General features: G+C 41.6%; 1 protein-coding gene across 16 annotated transcripts in view; it reads left to right on the forward strand.

Annotated features, from left to right (window-relative positions):
• The window catches only part of mical3a (microtubule associated monooxygenase, calponin and LIM domain containing 3a), an 85,335-nt gene that overhangs the window by 13,365 nt on the left and 52,803 nt on the right, over window positions 1-19,167 (forward strand). The window contains exon 1 of one of the 16 annotated variants that reach the window (XM_069162048.1): window positions 9,998-10,147. The exons of the other annotated variants lie outside the window; for them this stretch is intronic. The gene's annotated coding sequence lies outside the window, so the exon portion shown is untranslated. Of the gene's footprint in view, window positions 1-9,997; window positions 10,148-19,167 lie in introns of those variants that run through there. 16 annotated transcript variants of the gene reach the window in all.

A 19,167-nucleotide genomic window follows, 5' to 3' on the forward strand; every position in this document is an offset into this window, starting at 1 on the left:
TGTTCTGTGACAGCTTAATCACACGCTCTGTAGGAAGCATGGAAAGTAACAGCGGCAAACGCTTAACAGGGTATACGAAAGGAATACCAAGAATACCCGCATGTAAGGAGTACTGCAGGTCTTAAAGTTTGGTGTTTCATAAGAGAGACTGAAACGTCAAGTTTCTTCTAGTGTGAGGTTTTTTTTTCTTCTTTTTTTTTCATTCTTTTGGAAGCAACTGCTAGAGTCACAGAACACATCACACAAATGTTGTACTCATTATGAATACCGAACTAAACTGTGAAACTGTGGTTGGCTCTTCCTTTAAGATTGTAAAAAGTCAAATTCAAATATACTGCATTCATATGAAATGATGTTATTGCAAGAGCAAGTATTCATAAGAAAATTGCTCAATGAAAATTGAGAACTTAATCCCAACGTACACATACGTACATGTGCCACATAATGCGAGAACATTTATACACTAATAGATCTTTCTGCAGTGCATTGGATTTAGAGGGTTATCATTAGTCAGCTGTTTTTTCTCAGAGAAGAGACTGACAGGGTTGTAATTTGCTAACAGGATATAGATCCACGTTCTTTTTCCCAGCCATCTTTTAGAAAAACATATTCCTTTATTGCATTAACATGTTTATTTCTAAGTACTTCAATAAAGAAAATGGAGTTTGACCTTCATGTGTCCTGACTGAGAGTGTTTGCGTGCTCTCTGTTGTCTTTGCAGCTATGTTTTCCTGCAGCAGCCAGTCTGTATACGACCAAACTACGTGCAGAAAATATCTGACTCATCAATATAACATAAAATGCATGGCCCGTAAAAAAAAGCATGTGAGCTTGTGTTTAATCACTATTACATAACTAGACCTGTGACATGACAAAAAGAACCATGATCATGACTAATTAACTTTTGTAAAGTTAACGTGCAGTTTATGGCTCATGTGCACTGAACCAGAATTTTGATTGTCTCTCAACCATTGTCACTATAACCCCGTAGGAAAATGTAATTCAACTCATTAAACCATCTGATTCCATGGATTTAGATGCAATTATCCATTTTCACGCACTGTTGTGCCTGGCTTGTTTTTACTCTCCCACCGTATTGACTTCAGTGAGAGAAAAATGACGGTTGATCCCATTAAATTAAGATGTTATGTTAAGGTTACTGCGTGCAGAGGAGAGCAGAAGGAGTAAAACAGGAATGGACCTGTGGATCTGTGGATGGGGCAGTGTACAACATGTTTAATCTTTGAGGACCTAATGAGCAGAGCTGATGCCTTCACTCCTTTTTTCCAGAACCAGGAAAGGTGTTTGTGTCTGTGTTGGCCAATATTTCGTTGTGTAAAAACAAAACACTGAGCTGGAAAAGTTTCTGAACGGACAGCGAAAGGTCAAACTTTTTTTTCAAGTTGGTATTGTATTTATAATATTAGTACATTTTCCCAATAACTTGTATCTTTCTGGAAATGGAAAGTAAATGTGACATACTTGGCTATATCTTAGCTAACGGGATTCCGAATGCTCACATTGGCTGGGGCAGGATGGAAATTGGGTTGCCACGGTAACTGATCGGGTTTCAAGCCTTATTTGTGCCAGCCCAGAGCTGCCCGACAGGGATTGGTTCGTTAGGTTGAGTCCTCGCAGGTACGTAGTCACGAAAATTGGCTTAAATTTTGAAGGACAAAGTCACTTACACACCCCTCGTGCTGAATGGAGTGCTCCTTCGTACGTTACGCACTAGGTGGCCTTCAGATACAGTTTAGTATTCGATGTGCTTCCTGCTTGTGCACAGATACAGAAAGAGCACTTCAGAAATCCCACCAGGACCACTGAAGGCTGCCCTGCCCCGACTGCGTTCACTACAGAGATTCAATTAGTGTCTGCACATCCTGTACAACCGACTAAACTGTGCAGGAAGACTAATTCTCTTGATGAGTGACCCACAACATTTCTTGCCCTGAGTGATGAACTGTAGCTTTTAGGACTGTTTCCTGTCGCAACAGCAAACATTTATTCTGATGAACTGAACAAAATCAGTCCGTTGACCAAGCAAGTATTTGTTCCATGTGCATCTGGTCTCGCCAAGCAGACTGTGGTTTAATCTGTTCAGGGGATCTGTCTTTGAGGTTTCTGCTACCAGCCTCATACAAAAGAGGTGAATGAAATTTGATTTGTGGTGCACCCAGAGTAGAAGACCATGCAAAGCTGTTAACAGTGAAACAATCCTTGGGTTATACACACGGTAACAGAGATGCACATTCATGAAGAGGTACGTTGCTGTTAAATTCATCGCCTTAAACTGAGGTCTGGTCTGTCAAATTGAGCGGATGGGGATTGCCATGAACTGTGATACAGACGGTTCCCATAAGTGTATCCGTCTAAGTCTGATGATTATTGCCTGAAATGTCCTTTCACCGCCTCTATGAGGCTTTTACATTTGTGGTTTTGAGTGACATGCCTCGACATTTACGTCCCCCTCGACCTCGCAATGCCTTTGGTCATCTCTTAATGCTAATTAGTTCATGTTAACGTGCCAAACTAAGATGGTGAACATGGTGAACATTACACCTGCAAAACAGCAGTTAAGCATGTTAGTAAGACAATGCAGACATCTACCGCATTGACCTTCGACCCCCAAAAAGGATCCATGACATTCAGCCACACTTAAGGCTTGGAGCGTCTGTGCGTTGCTAAGAGTCACGGCGAGGTCGGGGACGCCGGGGTCACAGGCGCGACTTTCGCCCCCCCCCCCCCCCATTTAGGGGTTTAGGAAGCGCTGGGTTTATAACCCGCCGTGTTAACAGTTCACGGACGCCGTAAAACGTCCCGCAGTGTGCGAGAGGCGGGTCCGACCCGGCCGCACCCCGACCACCGCTGCCGTTTCGGTCCTCACGCGGCCCGGTCTGAGGTCTCCCAAACACACGCAGTTAAATTTAGAGCGGCCCAGACCGACCGCAGGCGCAGCCGGACCTCCCGAAACCCGATCTCATTGTCTGCCCTTTCTCTCTCTCTCTCTCTCTCTCTCTCCTCTTTCTCTGACTGTAGACGCGTTTTCACTCACTGACTTTTGTTCACTGACTTTGTTCCTCTGTCGGACCCCCCCCCCCCATCCCCCCACCCAGGGCTGATTTACGTGGTGTTTGCACAGGGTTAGTGCTCACTGGTCCTGGAGGAAATTAAATGCTCAAGTCACAGCGCAGGCTGGATTCACGTTACCCAAAATACCGACGTGACTCTGAGAAGACCTTTTTTTTCAACATCACTTGTTTGGACTAAGAGGGTTCGCGTTGTGTTCATGTGTGGGTTATAAGAGCTTCGCGTGCCGCCGGCCTCGGTGAGCTGTCTGTCTGTTGGTGTGTCAGTGGTCAGTTTACTGGGAACCGGTGTCGTATTTATACATCTCTGGGTATTTGTTGGGTTGTCCACTAATTCTCTAATGCCTGCTTTTACACTAATGACAAAGCAATAAGAGGGCGATCGCACATTTCTGTTATTAGCAAGTAAAATGCGCCGGGCTGAACCAAAAAACATACATGCATGTTTATTCTTCATGCCTACAAAACCATGCCGTATCTACTCTGAACTGGCTCATTCTTTGTATCGTCTGTGATTGCTGAGGTGAAAGTTTCCTCCCATGTCTCGGCCTGCAAAGCATTTAGTTCATGCGCATTAGAATCGACAAGCTGATCTTCTTGCATCCCTCGGGTGCTCCAAAGGATTTAGGTGAGGGTGCTCTGAAAGGACCTTTCTAAGACTTTGATTATCTCCCAGGCAACATATTTTTTCAACAGGCCGCTATGATTTGGATAATTATCCTGACAAAAAAAAAAAAAAAAAAAAAAAATCCTCTAAACCAGGCTTTGTCTTACATTTAGTCCGATCTGGTTGAAATTCTTCATTTGGTTTCGTCCACACAAACTTTCTCCCATCAGGTTTTTGAAGGTCGAACTTGGATCCAAACACACGCAAATTCAATAGCAGCTGTTTTGTTGTTTGCATTCATTCATTGATTCATTGATTGATGATCTGTAAACTCGTTGATCTATGAAGCGAGTCTTGCTGCTGTTTCAGTTCTCTGCGGGTCTTTTTAAATTTGCCTCTGTGCCTCCTATTGAGTCATGAGTCTGTTTTTGAACTTTTTGACAATTTACCAAACTGCAAGATTTTTGCTGATCTGACAAATTGAGTGACCAAGTTTCTTTGTGCAAATAAACTATAAGTGACCTGTTTTCTGGGCCCACATCACTTGTTTTCCTCATTTTTTGCTTTTAACAAACCACTTCCAAGATCATTTGTTGTGGAACTTTTTTTGTTGCCATTTAGAGGGATATGTTCCTGCTTCTCACGTAACAACCTGATTCATTTATTTTAATGGAAATATTTTGTTGCGCTGAATGTGGTTTCTTTGGATCAAATAACAGATTATTTAACAATTCAATACATAACCATATGAAATATGGGAGTCAGCTTTAATCTTATGTTTTCTTGATTAATAATAATAAAAAAAAAAACCTTTAGGCCTACTCTAATGCCATGATATTTTCTTACAGTCAAATTTCATGTGCTTTAAAAAGTAAAGACCAAACACCAGGAGATATATACATTTTATGAGGAACATTTAATGGTGCCATTGCTCTACAAGTAGCTCTCCTCCTCCTCCTCCTCCTTCTCCTCCTGTGCAGCTCAGTGCTCACTGGCCCGTAACAGGTTCCTGATGGCAGGCCATGAACATGATGAGGTCACCTATTAGTATCCCTGCTCTCATCATCTCCTCCACCTCGTGCTCAGATAGGAAAACAGAAGGCAGTATACCGTGTAAGACTTGAGAGAATTGGGTAAAAATAATAGTGACAACCTTAATATGTGAATTTCACAGACAAGATGTTCTTTTTTATTTGGGATTCATTAACTGTAGCATATAAACTCTCATATAAACTAAGACCTGCATGCACACATGCGCACTCACCCACATAACAAGCACATTTTTCAAGCATTGGACTAAAAAAAAAAAAAAAAAAAAGTTTTTTTGTTGTTGTAATACCTCTAATTTAAGTAACCATTTTGTTATGTTTATGAACAAATCTCAGCATATCTTTCATTAAAATCAGGACAAAAGAAATTAGAACAGTGCTCAACAGTGTTTCTTGCAGCAAAGATTAAAACATACAGTGATTTAGAATGAAGTTTTTTGGGGATTAGAGTGAATAACACCTTTACGTGGGCAGTGTGTGCTGAGAGACACAGATGGCTTTCTCGACAGCCAGCCATGTTTTATTAATGAAGGTCACTGGCAAGTCATACCATTAGATGAGAAATGAGTGCATTATGCATAGAGCCGCTTGCCTTTGGAGAATGTTGTTTGAGCTACATTTCTGATTGATTCTGACAATGTTTACAGTACAATGGATTGAGAAAAGAGTCAAGAGCCAAGAACCGTCTGGAAAACACATTTACTTGTTTTATATTCACAGTGAAATTATGCATTAGACCCTATTTGTAGTTTTTTTCTTTAAAAAAAAAAAAAGCCCAATTTCAAGAAGCAGATGAATATTTTTGGTGTAGTTTTCACTTTAACTCCATATATTTTGTTTTATTTCATTTCAAATGTGTGAAGCAGAAGAGACAGAAGAAATATCTTTAGACACAAGTCAGCCAAAGGTGTGTATCTATTTTTGTCCATGAGTTAAACATGAATAAATAAATACAAAATTAAGCTATCCAGATGACCACCACCTTTCAGGACTGTATCAGCTCAGGATTAGTGGGACTTATTTTGAAGTTGCTCAGTACCTTACAACACTTGAAATCAGCTCAGAGGAACCAACATGATTCTCCCAGAACAAAATCATTTGTCATTTCTGGCCGAACCAGGACGGGTCCCAGACCGTTACGCAACAGCCTGCATAACAAGCCTGGACCCATGATTACTCATGTCATCGTTTGAAGTGAGCGTGAAATTGAGACCTACTTGCCCTCAAACAGCGTGTAAAAACCCTTTTTCTGATATTTTGTATTGCTTCAATGAACACAGAAAAGTTTCTTCTGTTTCACTATACAGCTAAATGCTGCTTTAATTCCTGCTGTCCTTGAGCCAAGTTTTTCATCTTTTCCTGAAGTCTAAAGTATGTGAAAGAACTTATCACTATGCAATTATAGCATTTAGGCTTTTCAGCACATGCCCGCAGCACTCTGTTAGTTTTTGTATTTATATCACCGTTTAAGCACCACATAGAGATAAGTGTGCAGTTTTGATGTTATCGTTTCATTCAGAAAAACACACTCAGGGCTTTTACTTGTTATCAGCACAGTAGCCTGTCTCTACAGTGTATTTCTAAATGACCAAAAAGTTCAATGGTTGTACTGTAAATGTTTTCCTTTGCATGCACTGTGAACATTACTGAGCCTGAGAGTGAATAACAGCAGTTGTGCATCTGTCTAGTTCCTGCAGTGCTATAAATAGCACCCTGCAGCTGCTGTAGGAAGCTGAAGTGCTGTGGTTCAGCAGGTCAAGCTGCCACATGTGGGTGCTCTTGTATGTCTTGTAACATACTCGTATTATGTCTGCATCCTGGCCCCTGGCAGTTTTGGGGAGTATTTCAGTGGGAGCAGCAGCAAAGGGGGAATTGGGAGAGAGCTGTGTCAGAGCTCGAGCCAAGACATCTCACATCAGCAGGTCAGGCGTCCTGTAAGTCAGTCAGTCAAGTAGGATCATCCTGACAGTGGAACAATCCCACTTCACATCAACCCCACCTTAAAAAGAAGCCCATTGTGTCTGTGTGCGCTCGCAAGCGGCCGGCCGAGGATTCCTCCAATCTGTGAACTGGTGGGCGTGTGACATCACCAACCCCCCGCCCCGTCTCCCCCTCCTTACTTCAACGCGTCCGGCGGCCAATCAGTGCTCAAGGAGATCCGGTCACATGAGAATCCCCCCCCCCCCCAAGTCTCGGTTACCATGACAACGAGCACTGGTCCAGGCAGCATCTTGCTGTGGTGAGAAGAAGAGGAGGAGGAGGGCGGAGGGGCGGAGAAAAGGCAGGAGGAAAGGCAGAAAGAGAAGGGGAAAGGGAGGAAGGAAAGAGAAAGAGAACAATTCCATTCAGAGGAATACATTTCCGGATCTTCAGTTTGGGTCTGTCTTCCCCTCGGTACAGTAAGTACTCCGCCATTATTATCCTCCTTCGCCTGCTCCATCATAAGCAAACGAAAGGCGATTTGATGCAGTCCATTGTCATTTGTATTTGATAATGAGAAATGACAGATGCCTTTGAAGATTTCAGGGGTGACATCATGTGTAATTCCTTTGTGATGCTGAGAATGTGTGCAGCCTGCCTCACCTTAGTTAGACAACCCTTTGTCTGTAGGTTTCATTCAGCTTCAACAGATCCTCAGTCAAAGGCTGATGACAAACCTCAATAGTGAACAGAGGCGTGGTTGGAACCAAGTTCATAATATTTCATAATATGGTGAAACTGATCTATTATGACTCCTAATGTTAGTCCTTTCCCCCCCCCCCCCTTTCTCTCTCGCTAATTTTCACACAGCTGGACTTAGTTGACACCCTGTGTCCCCCTGTGGCTGGTTTAATTAGTAAATTATTGCCAATACAACTGAGGCAGCTTGTTCTGATTGGAGGCCTCATGAGGGGAATGTCTTTGTGGTGTTTGGAACAGTGAGTTTTTCTTGATGCAGGTTCATTCAAAGTCAAAATGTTGCTGTTTTAGATGAGTGTAGATTTGAACCTCAGTACTGCAATAACATGTGAGACATATGAGGCAACGTCACTGTTTTCAGTTACATAACAAAGAGCTGTAGACAATAACTGCAGAAATGCTTTTTCATTTTTCCAATCTATGACCTTTTTTTTTTTTTTTATCATCCGAGTTACAAAGTCCTCCTTTTGACTCACAAAAATTATAGAGCTACTTTACAATTAAACATTAAACAGATAAGTTACAGGAGGAAGAGTAAAGTTTGATCATTTTTTAGGGTCCCTCAAGATAGTATTATGTAACCCTGAAAAATAAGCGTGTCTGGAGATGCACTCACATTTATTTGATTGGCTACCAAAGACAGACATTGCTCATGAGCAGTAAGCACAGTAATTATTATTATTTGAGGCAAACAACCTTTTTTTGCTGAACCAATTTTTTTATGACCTATTCATCATAATCTGGGTAGTATCTGGCATTATATTAAGCTCGACTTATTCCATGCCCCTGTATATCGATTTCCCTGTGCCTTTACCTTCATGGTCATCTACAGACGTGTGGGTGGAACAAATGTTTTGCAGTGAAGACATTTTAAACCACTTTTTAAAGCAAGTACCTGCTCAATTAACAACAACGATGATGCACAGATCCTGCCACGTGGCTGTGTTCAAGCTGAAGTTTACTCTGCATCTTTGTGAGGGATTAAATGAGCCTTGTGTCCCTGTGTGCTCCCAAAAAAAACAGCCATACCGGCCTATCTATCCACTGACAGGAGGTGGCATTAGGGTGTCTGTCTCGGATGCTTGAGAGGAGGAGACTGACTCTGTAGAGCTGATAGTGACAGAAGGGTTCCTCCTTACAGCAAAGGCCTGAGAAAGGCTCATTATAGCACTACACTCATTATAGAATACAGATAACAAGTGGATGAACTTTATCTCAAGTTGTCACCTTTTGAGAGTGCACTGTTTTTGCCAGCGTATAGAACCAATTGAACATTTGAACCACCAGTGGGTTTTACAAGGGCCTGCAAGTCGTTGACCTTTCCAATAGAATAATCAGTACTTAATCATAGCCTATTATCATTTATAGGTTCTTAGCATTTGCAGTCTGGATTGGCAGGTCAATAATGTATACAATATGCTTTTGTAGTATGAGGAGAAGTCCTGGATTGTGTTGTGTTTGAGGCAGAACAAAAAGCAGTGTATCAGAGATGCATATTTCTGTCTGTGGGAAGCACACTGAACTGTTTTTCATGTGATGTCTTGCCATTTGAAAGCAATTGTTTGAAAGTTATAATTTTCCCAAGTTGTAATCTTATGGTTTTTCCACTAAGGCAAACTTCAGCCCCTCTAAAACCACTGCACAATCCCTGTCTGTGCTGTTGGAAAACAAACCAATGGACTTTGGAATTCAGTGGGGAATTATATTGTCAAGATTTCATACAGTGGAAAAGACACAATGGAGGCATTGAGACTGAGGAAATATATCCTCTATGCCATGCAGCTGTATCCCTACATTGCTGCCTATACTTCTTCCGGGTGCCACAAACACTGCGCATTGAATCACTCTGATATATTAACAAATATGCCAACAACGTAGATTTCAATTTCTACATGATGGAAGTGAAGTTACACATACGTTTAAATAAACACAGTTTTCGCGATATCTTATTGAAATCACCTTGACAAATATCACCCATTCTTCTGTGCAATTATGAGTATTAATAGTCCATCATTAAGCCTCCTTTAAGGTCATCTGTAGTTGACAACTACCTTTCTAAACTTCTCATTTGACGTCGAGTTAACATTTATTTAGGCTACACAATGACGGATAAGGTACCACGGTGTACTTCACAGTAAAAGAGAATTATAAAATCTCAACAGTTCGGTTATCATGTTAGGTAAAATCCCGCCCGCCTCTCCCTGTTGTGTAAAGCAGTTTCAGTGTTTCTGACACCACGTGAAGGCAGCAGCACCGCTGCGTCACGCTGGAAGAGACCAATCGGATTAAACTGAGTTAAAACACGCAGGCTCACTCCAACGAGCAGCGGGGTATGTTCACCTCAGATTAACAAAGCCATTTAGATACATGCGAGCATAACATCGTTTCTGTTCAATATTTCCCCTTAAAATGTCGCGTACTCTTGTTTCAACACGCATTACGGTGACATTTTCGTTTACTGTATTATATTAACGTGTTGTTATTTATAGACCAGCCTTGTCCACCCCTTCCTTGTCGCCGTTATGGTTTCGACCGATCCCTCTCTGTCAGTTTCAAGTTGCGCCTTCTCCTCTGCTGTGTGTGTCTCTGCCCTGGACGCAACGAGCAGCACATTCAAAATAATACAGCCATACTTTGGATTTTTACCGTTACCTCGGTGTGTACACGGACATGGATTTATACCCGCCGTATACGAGTGGATTATAATCGCACGGGATTCAAAGGTAAGGACGTCCCGGTCGCTTGACAAACACCGTGCACATTTTTTTTTTTTTTTTTTTTTTTTTTTTTTTTTTGCACGTTACCGTGGGATCCTCGGACTGCACCTTTGCATGTTTGAGAATGTCACGCTCGGCCGATTTTAATAGAGCAACTAACGATTCAACAACGCGGGTCTGCAATAAATCTGACTTTTTTTTTTTTTTGATATGCACAGTACACGCACATTGCTCTGCTGGTGCATCATTGGTCATCTGATAACCTCGGTTTTAACGGGGCAGCCTGTGGAATGCAGTGGACGGTGGCAATAGTCACTCCTTCATTGAAATGTCCTCATCTTTTACAAAATAAAAAGCTCAGACGCGCGTGGGTATTGGTATACTTGATGAGGAAGGAAATCTGCGAGGTTAATTCAGAATATCTGTTGTTATGGGAGGTTAGTATGTAAATGCATGTATGTTTTGTGCATCTCTGTAACTCTATACATTAGGCTTTTTATGTATTTTCGATATGGGTTAAATGAAATGTAGAACAACATAAATAAATAGTTTCAAAGTTGTGTTAGGAGCCTCTGAAGTAGATGTCTGCACTCTGCTTTGAAGCCAGGTTTCCCAAGAAGCTTCCCTGTTGAAGATAGTGACCTTGAAAAGTTTTTTGTTTTTTTTCTCTCTCTGACTAGGTCACTGCAGAAGAGCTTTCATAAAGCAATTTGTTTATATTCTTTTGTCCAAGTCAGAAACTGCATTGTGCATATATCCAAGGCAAAAAAAAAAAAAAGTAGTCTGGTGTTGCTGCTTAAAGAGTCTAAAGTGTGCACTGTTGCTTGGATGCACAGCGCCACATTTACTAGTCCACAGTGCAGCCCCAACACCTGATCTGTGCCCATAGCGGTTTCACATTGTGGTTTGCCACGGGAGTCATGCAAATTCTCCTCTTGGCCCTGCATACTTTTATTTGTCTGTTCTTGGTCCTATTGATCGACTGCACACTGACTTCAGCTTCAATAACAAAACCGTATTCCTCCAGCTGACCCAGATTGGTTCAAACATCAACCCGCAGCAGCACGAGTCAGTCCGTGGTTAAATGAAGCGGGGAGGTACTTACCTGACGGGCGTTTTCCTCGGACAAAGCCTCTTATCCCGTCTCAGTTGACTGACGCGCGGCACCTGCTCTATTGATCACTGATATTGACCTTTTGTTATTTCACCAACTTGCTTCTTGCACTGTAGCAGCTCTGCTCCTTTCTGGACATCTTCTGTGAGGTGCCAGGGTGCAGCTGCTGGGCAGGCAGATGTTAATCAGAATGTCTGCTTGTGTTTATCATAACTGGCAGTTTCCCTCTCATGAGATCAGGATGTGGAGCAGGAGGAGGAGGAGGATGCTTGCTCGGTGGCTGACTCGGCACAAGAAAGAAGATGGAGATGGCTACAGTTTGGTTTTCTGAAGAGAAGCCAGTCAGACTTGAATCAGTTGGATAGTGTGCAGCATCCTCCACAACACTGGTGTTACTTGGATGTAAGGATAGTTGTGTGTTAGTCTGATATTTTTCTGTTTTCTGGTATTTCCCAGACTCACCTTTTAATCCTCCTTCCTTTCTTAAATGATTTTAAACCTCTGTTTGAGTTTTTGTCCCTCTCACTATGAATAGACATGCGTAGAAGAGGATGCTGAAAGTTGATTTCAGCCATTCTTCGTTATAGTATTTACACTGATGCTTTTCCTACTTTGATACCTAATCACTGATAATTTCCCCTAAAACTCGATAAGCCTACTATTATCTTTCATAATAATCTTTTGATACTTACAAAGCAGCTCTTTGTTTCAGGTGAGGAAGGGCTCTTTCACTATAAAACGCTGCAGAACCTCTGCCTGTTGTAGTATATACTGTATGCGTTGTGATAAATAATTACATTTGTCGTGATTTGAAGATCACATTGTACCATAATGGCTTCTAGTGTAGTCCATATGCAGGTTTATTTCCAAGTTCAGTATATTCTAACACCCCGTTGCTCTATAACTGACCCCATCATCCTCTTTCGAGTGATGAAATCATTTTACAGTAGCAAAATACTATTAAAATGCCATTTCAGTACGTCAAAACAAACCATACCCTCCTGAATACACTGTGTCTGAACGGCATGAAATTAATAAGGCAGAAATATTATTGGACTTCATGCCATTTATTCAATAGTACCTTCCTCTCTGTGGAAAACACTATGGGTGGGCGTTGGGAAGAGGTAAGGCTGAGCCACTTTGACCCTTTGCTGACTGCCTCTCGGAGTGAGAAGGTGATTCCTGTCTCGCTCTGACCCTCCATGACCCTGCAGACTATCGTGGTTTTGGAAACGGTGTTGGATGAAAGCAAAGAAGGAAGGAAGTCCTCTGAAGGCAGCTCCTGCTGTGTCCTGACAGACTAACTGTATCCCAAACTGTCAGGTTTTGCCCAGAGGTTTGTTGCTGTGTTTGACTCATCAGAAGTTCGGCTCCCGCTGATATGAAACTAACATTAGTTAGGCACATTAGAGCAGGTCTGTTCTACAGTCAGTCCTTAAAAGGAGAGATGTCTGTAACTAGATGCTAATGGCATGTTGTTCGCTGTTTGAGGGTTTTGTTATTCAGCAGACAATTACTGTAAGGAAATAAGTGTATTGAACAGTTACTATGGGTGTACTCGACTGAATGAGGTCACGATGATTAGTATGTTCCTGGGAGTTGAGTCAGACAGACATCGTAAGCCAAAGAGCCTGGTGGAAGACATTAGGATGCGTTTGAGGTTATTATGTCATCGCTTTTGGAATAAAATACACGTTAACTTCTAAAATATAAACTTGAGACCTATGTCAAGATATTATTAAAATTTTCGTTTAAAGGTCCCATATTGTGTAAATTCAGGTTTCTGTTTCTATGTCTACGTGTTATATACAGTAAATAGTATGAATGATGAGTCCACCGAGAAGTGCACGCAGCCTGTATTCAGCAAATGTCCCAAACTCACCCCCACGTCATATGTCTGTCCTTTTTTGATGTTGAAGAGAACACGGTGCGGTCATTCTGTCACGCAGCTAACAAGCTACAAGACTGAATAAAATCTGGGGTTGGCCTCGGCTTGCTTCACCCAGAAAAGAGAGATATCAAGAATGCAAATGAATAACCCGAAAAGTGTAAAATATGGGACCTGTAACATTTGGACTATTATTAATTTAAGTATCTGTCACCATTTCTTAAACAAAATATTTGAACTTAAAAACACAGCATTGTGGAAATCACATTTGCAGGACTAAGGCCCGGAACACATTGGCCGTGTGGCGTCATTTTATTTCGACGTCCATATTAATGAATGAGCGCATCCACATTTATAAAATAGACCCGACGCCTGTTTTTCACGCGGCTCCCAGCTACGATATACAGGGGAACGATCTGCGATCACGTTTGTAGTGTATAATCACAGCGGGAACACGGCGTCGGCTATGAACATGTGAGGACGGTACTCCACCAGCTGCACTCTCTGTCCTTCTCTCTCTGTGTCGGTGTGAGTTCTTGTGTTTGTGGGTCTCACCTCGGAGCGAGGGTAAATATAAACCGCCTGCCTGCTTTTTGGTTACAACTCATATTATATATATATATATATATATATATATATATATATATATATATATATATATATATATATATATCGACATATCATATATATCAACAGTAACGCAGGACGCCACGCTAGCAGTGTGTTCCAGGCATGATACAAAGCCACCGGTTGAAGTTGTGCGTCTGACCTGTAGGACCCTCGTCCATTTGCTTTGGTGATTTCCCACATCTCCGGATTAAAGACTTTCTTCTTGGCTGTTTCTTCTACCTTCGAGGTCAGAAGTAGGTCAGTATGACAACTGCATTCCTGAAGCCACGCCAACGAGACCGTTGACACGTTGCCACTCCGCTGACTCTTGAACACTGTAGCAGAGCCGTAATCCTACTTTTCCTTCTGTCAGCGATGAATGACGTGGATTATGTAAATATGTTCACAACACAGATTTACAGAACGCCCGTGCATTGTTATTGAAGGTTTTCAGTTCTTTTCTAAGCTCACTGTTTTGATTTTATGTAGCGTTGCCGTGGTAAAGACGAGGTAACGGCGCCCATTTTCCTTCCAGGGACGCGTTGATAATGTTGATGTGGGTTCAGGTTGAACACGAAAAAATGCAGTGACTTGTCCAAATGAAAAAGAGAGCTAGAAAGACAACTATTAGTATTTCAAATATAACCTCTGGCCTTGTGACTTTATGTTTGTCTCAGCTACTTTTGCACTAACTGCTTACAGTCATGTGTAGTGGATGCTGAATCAAAAGCAGGTCAGCTGTTTTGGTCTTCCGCTCAGTAGTTGGTTGTCAGCACTTGTATTCTTATGAACAGTTTTTTATCAAAGCGCTGGCTGAGACTCCCGATGTTTATGGCAATCATAGAGAACGACATACTGTACATAATTTTAATTTTTATTGGCTGATTTTTTTTTCCCCCTGTGTTTGCAGTTATATATTGGTACATGATTATTGGTAAACCACTAAGTGTTTATTTGTCACTGGATACCCTAAAAATACCCCTGAAATGAGCATAATTAGCCACAGTCAGACTATGATATAATGTAACAGGTGAATAATGCACCAGTTAGTTAAAGTTACATGTTTTTGTTTTTTTCCTCCCATGCAATACATTATCACCTGTTGGAGTCAAAACTTTGTATAGACTGGCCACACAATGAATAAACCATGTCTCAAGACACGAGAGAGCAGCAGCACCCGGGCTGTTACCGAGCAGCTGGTGCAGCATGATAGATTGAGGCCATACTGCAACCGTTCAGGTCTTATTCTGACACAGTTTTATATTCTTACACCCTTAAAACAGCTTTGTCTTTTTCAGCCCCAAGTCTTCGGGAAGCGTCTGCCAGCTGCTGAGCCTATAGCTGTTAACCTCCCTCCCAAGTCAGGCCCTTTCACTCCAGTAAACCGTTCCCCTCTCTCGACAGAGACCACATCATATTTCACATTCACTCTCAGGGCTGTGTGCGGAGGAGCCTCGGGGCCTTGTTATCTGCCGATGTGGACGAGAGACAAATTCCTCTCTGGCAGGCCTGATAGAGAAACAAGCCCACTAAATGTTCCTTTCCAGAAGAAAGTGAACAGACCTACACGGTCCTCGTCTTTTTTGGTCTGCTGCTTTGTTTTTTCCATCAGGGTGGGGCTGGAGATCTGTCTGAGCTGCCAGCACCAGGCCACAGCTACGCTTTTACTGTAACAACCTGCCATTCTCATAAGCATATGTTCGGGGATGCACTTTTACAACAGATGCTATGGCAAGCAGACACTTGGTCGTATCACTGTAATATAAATAAGGGAACATGTTTTTTTTTTTTTTTATATGTTTATGGCCCCATGGGGGATATACCTACTTATTATACTTGCTTATCTTGCACCTGCTCCAGGAGCCGTCTCGACATCAAAAGATAGTAGAACATTATATTTTTCCTGCAGAGAAGGAGCTTTCATTAAATGTATATTCTTAGGTGTGAAGGGTTTTGTTTCATTTAGGGATACGCAATATTGGATACACAATATTGGATATTTTCCAAGTCTTCTGGATGATCGCTGATACAGATATATATATATATACACACACACACACACACACACACACACACACACACACACACACACACACACACACACACACACACACACACACACACACACATATTTATTTGTTTTGGACCTAATTGCAAAAAAACTCCTGAAGTGGAATTGATATATTATTTTTCCTATTGTGATGTTCCATTGGCTGGTGGAGCTTTTTAAAATCTACATATTCACTGGGCAAAGAGAACTACTTCAGCTTTGGTCATGTAAAACATCCCACATCCCTTTTTATGTTACATTTTCTTTCAAATAAAACTGCAAGATTCATCCTACTTGAACAGGCTTGGATTGCAACATAATTGTGATTGGCCCCAGTGCAAATATTTTTACTGGGTCTCTCCCCTCGCCCAGAAACACCCCCAAACACAAGCACACTCTCGTGCTTATGCAGCTCATTTCTTGTTCATTTGCTGAGTAGTTTCTTGTTGAAGGTTGAACAGTTGAGAGAACAAATTGTCACAAAGTCAGTGCAAGTTAACCTCTGACGAGAGGCAGTGAGGTTATTGGACAAACAAACTAGAATTCCCAGCATACTTTCCTCCTTGGTAACTTTTGGGAATAATGCCTAAGTGATGGGTACAAATGATACAAGTAATATTATTAGATGGCCACTTTAAAGACTGAGTGCACAGATCGCCCCGTCAGTAGTTGTGTCAATCAACCGTGGATGATTTCAGCCCTGAAAGTCGCCACAACCAGGGCAAAAATGACCTATTTCATAAAATCAAGCATGGAGCATTTAGGGATAATTAAAGGGTTATTTCATCAGCCTGTCATCAGTAATGTGGATTTTGGGCTGATATTCATTTTGGAGCATTTATCTGATGATCGCAATGATGTGCATCCTTTGCTTTCATTTAATCAATTTGTATACAATGACGGTGAGATACACAGTATTTTCTGCAGCCATTTATTGAGTCTTTTTTTTTCTACCCTTTTGTCACTTTTCACCTTTGTGAATGAAGACTCTGGTCTTTAATTTAAACTCTGGTCTTTAATTTAAACTCTTTAATTATGTTTATTTATTGAAACAGGAGTAACTGCCGCTTAAAGCATCATTTTGTTTTTAAATGTAATCCGTGCTGCACCTGCCAAGCATGATTCCGCCACCACCTGCGTCCTGTAATCGGCGACGGGGATTAAAGTGTAATTTGGGAGAACTCTGTTTCCATGCGTTCTTCTGTAACGCTACCAGCATGCTGATGCCTCTGTGTGGGTGTTCAGTTACTTTCCGAGTCTGCAGCTCTGCACAGTTCACACAGCAAGGCCGACTTTCCTCTCGTCCTGGGTGTGCTGAACTATTTAGGAGAGGGAGGGAGATGAGATGAAGGCCACACTTGCGTAGTCTCACACTGCTGTCTGTTCGATCTGCGCATGTGTGCAATCTAGACTTTACTTGGCCACCTCATTCGTGGCGTATTTAGTTTTGTGTTCATGGGTTTGACTTGGAGATGGAGAAATGAACCATCTGGAGCTTTCTCAAGTGATCATAGCTGAAAATACAAACAATAATGTACTCTATAAATCATTTCTTAGTTATGCTGCTGCTAAACAAAAGAACGAGTTGAACGCAGCAGTGCTATAACAGTTAAAGCGGGAGATTTTGTTATAGACTGAGTGAAAGCCAACACTGAATAATGAGTTTTAGTAATATGCACTCACTGGATAAACCTCATACCAATGAGGGTAGGTCTTGGCCCAGCTGATATTCGTATACCTGCTCTCCACACTCACTGCAGCTCCTTCCCTGCTCTCTGACAGGCAGTCACAAATCAGATTTTTGCGGATGTTTAAGCCCCGGAGAAAGGACAGGCACTAGTTAGTCCGAAATTCTGCTGATTCCCTCATCTGACAATCCGGCAACTTGTTTACCATCTGAACTGCTCACTGCCGCGCCCGCGCACAGAGATTAGAGCAAGCAAGTGTGGATGTGACGGGATTAGGGTTGGTGCTGGTTGTAGTTCACTGTTGCATGTCCCATCAATGCTTTGCAGCACAGCCTTTTGGGTACTTTGCTCTTGTCAGATGATATCTGATCATAGGATTATTTCAAATGAAGTCATTGATGTTGGTAAATCTGGAAAGAATAAATCTCACGATGTTGAACAATGAAGGGCCAAATTCACATGTTGGATTATGACAGACATTGTTTAGGCACTTTCTTAAAAAAAAAATTGATATCTCTTGCTCTTCCATTTCTTATTTATACTTACTTTTTAAAATGAGCCTTTTCGGTTGCCTTTATCTTTTCTGAATGTTGGTGTTTTTGTTTAATGGCGCTGACAAACGTTAACCACGCACACTCTAAATGGTATGAACAGAATCGTGTGTGGCAGCTGGCAAGCTAAAGTGAGCCTTACCCAGCTCCTTATTGTTGTTCATTTGCTCATAAGCAGCTACAACAGTATACACAACTTTCAGTTGTGATATTAAAGCAAGTGCCACACGCAAAATTACTGACCTATCTGCTCATTACTGAACTAATGTTAACGTTGCCAGCTGGTTGTGATAGCAATTTTAAAATAGACCCACTAAATGCTCGCAAATTATAATTTTGTCGTGTATTTGACTTACCGTCTTGAGTCGAGTCTCAGAGAAAATGGCGGCTGAACTGTTGGTGGAAAAAGCCATGGAAAAATCTGATAACATCTAAAGAGGAATTTAACAGACGCACTGTTACTTTTACTGAAATAAGAACAGCAGGTTAAGGGAAGAAGATGTAATATTCAATTCATGTAGTCCACAGAAGTAGACTGCCTCCCCTCAAGCAGAAAGCTGAGCGAGACAAAACATTACATTACTTCAACTGCTACTCAAATGCACGTTTTACCATGTAAGGTAACTCGTTGTCCCACACGCACACATCCATTTTTAAAGTTAACAAAAGCTCATTGACATTTTTATTTATGATGATATTTTTCATCTGACAGGTTTTAGAAACGTGCCACAAAAGAAAGGTCTATTATTATTATTACAGTTATTTATAGTATGATAACCACGTTTCCATCCTCTCGGTTCAGTCATCTGGCAAAAATATAACACTGTGTCAGTAGCAGTTCATTTCTCATTCTTTCTTTGCTTACTTTCAGCCGATTTGAGTGTTACATTCAATCAGGAATTCTTGATGTTTGCTGAGCCGCTTCGAAGTCTAAGCATGAGCGCTGTAGTTAATATGTCTGAGCGAGGAAAGTTGTACTGTACTTTTCCCATGGCCTGACAGAATATAAAACACACTGGGGGTTAGCTTTTGTGTATTAAATGTGCGACCGACTTATGAGGCCTCTTAAGGTTAGTTTTCAAGTCACGGCCCTCCTGTCCATCATTCTTCATGGATTAACACACAG

The sequence above is a fragment of the Embiotoca jacksoni genome, unplaced genomic scaffold (assembly GCF_022577435.1).
Source record: "Embiotoca jacksoni isolate LCO1_2020_lvr unplaced genomic scaffold, fEmbJac1.0.p SCAF_3, whole genome shotgun sequence".
Lineage (NCBI taxonomy): Eukaryota > Metazoa > Chordata > Actinopteri > Embiotocidae > Embiotoca > Embiotoca jacksoni.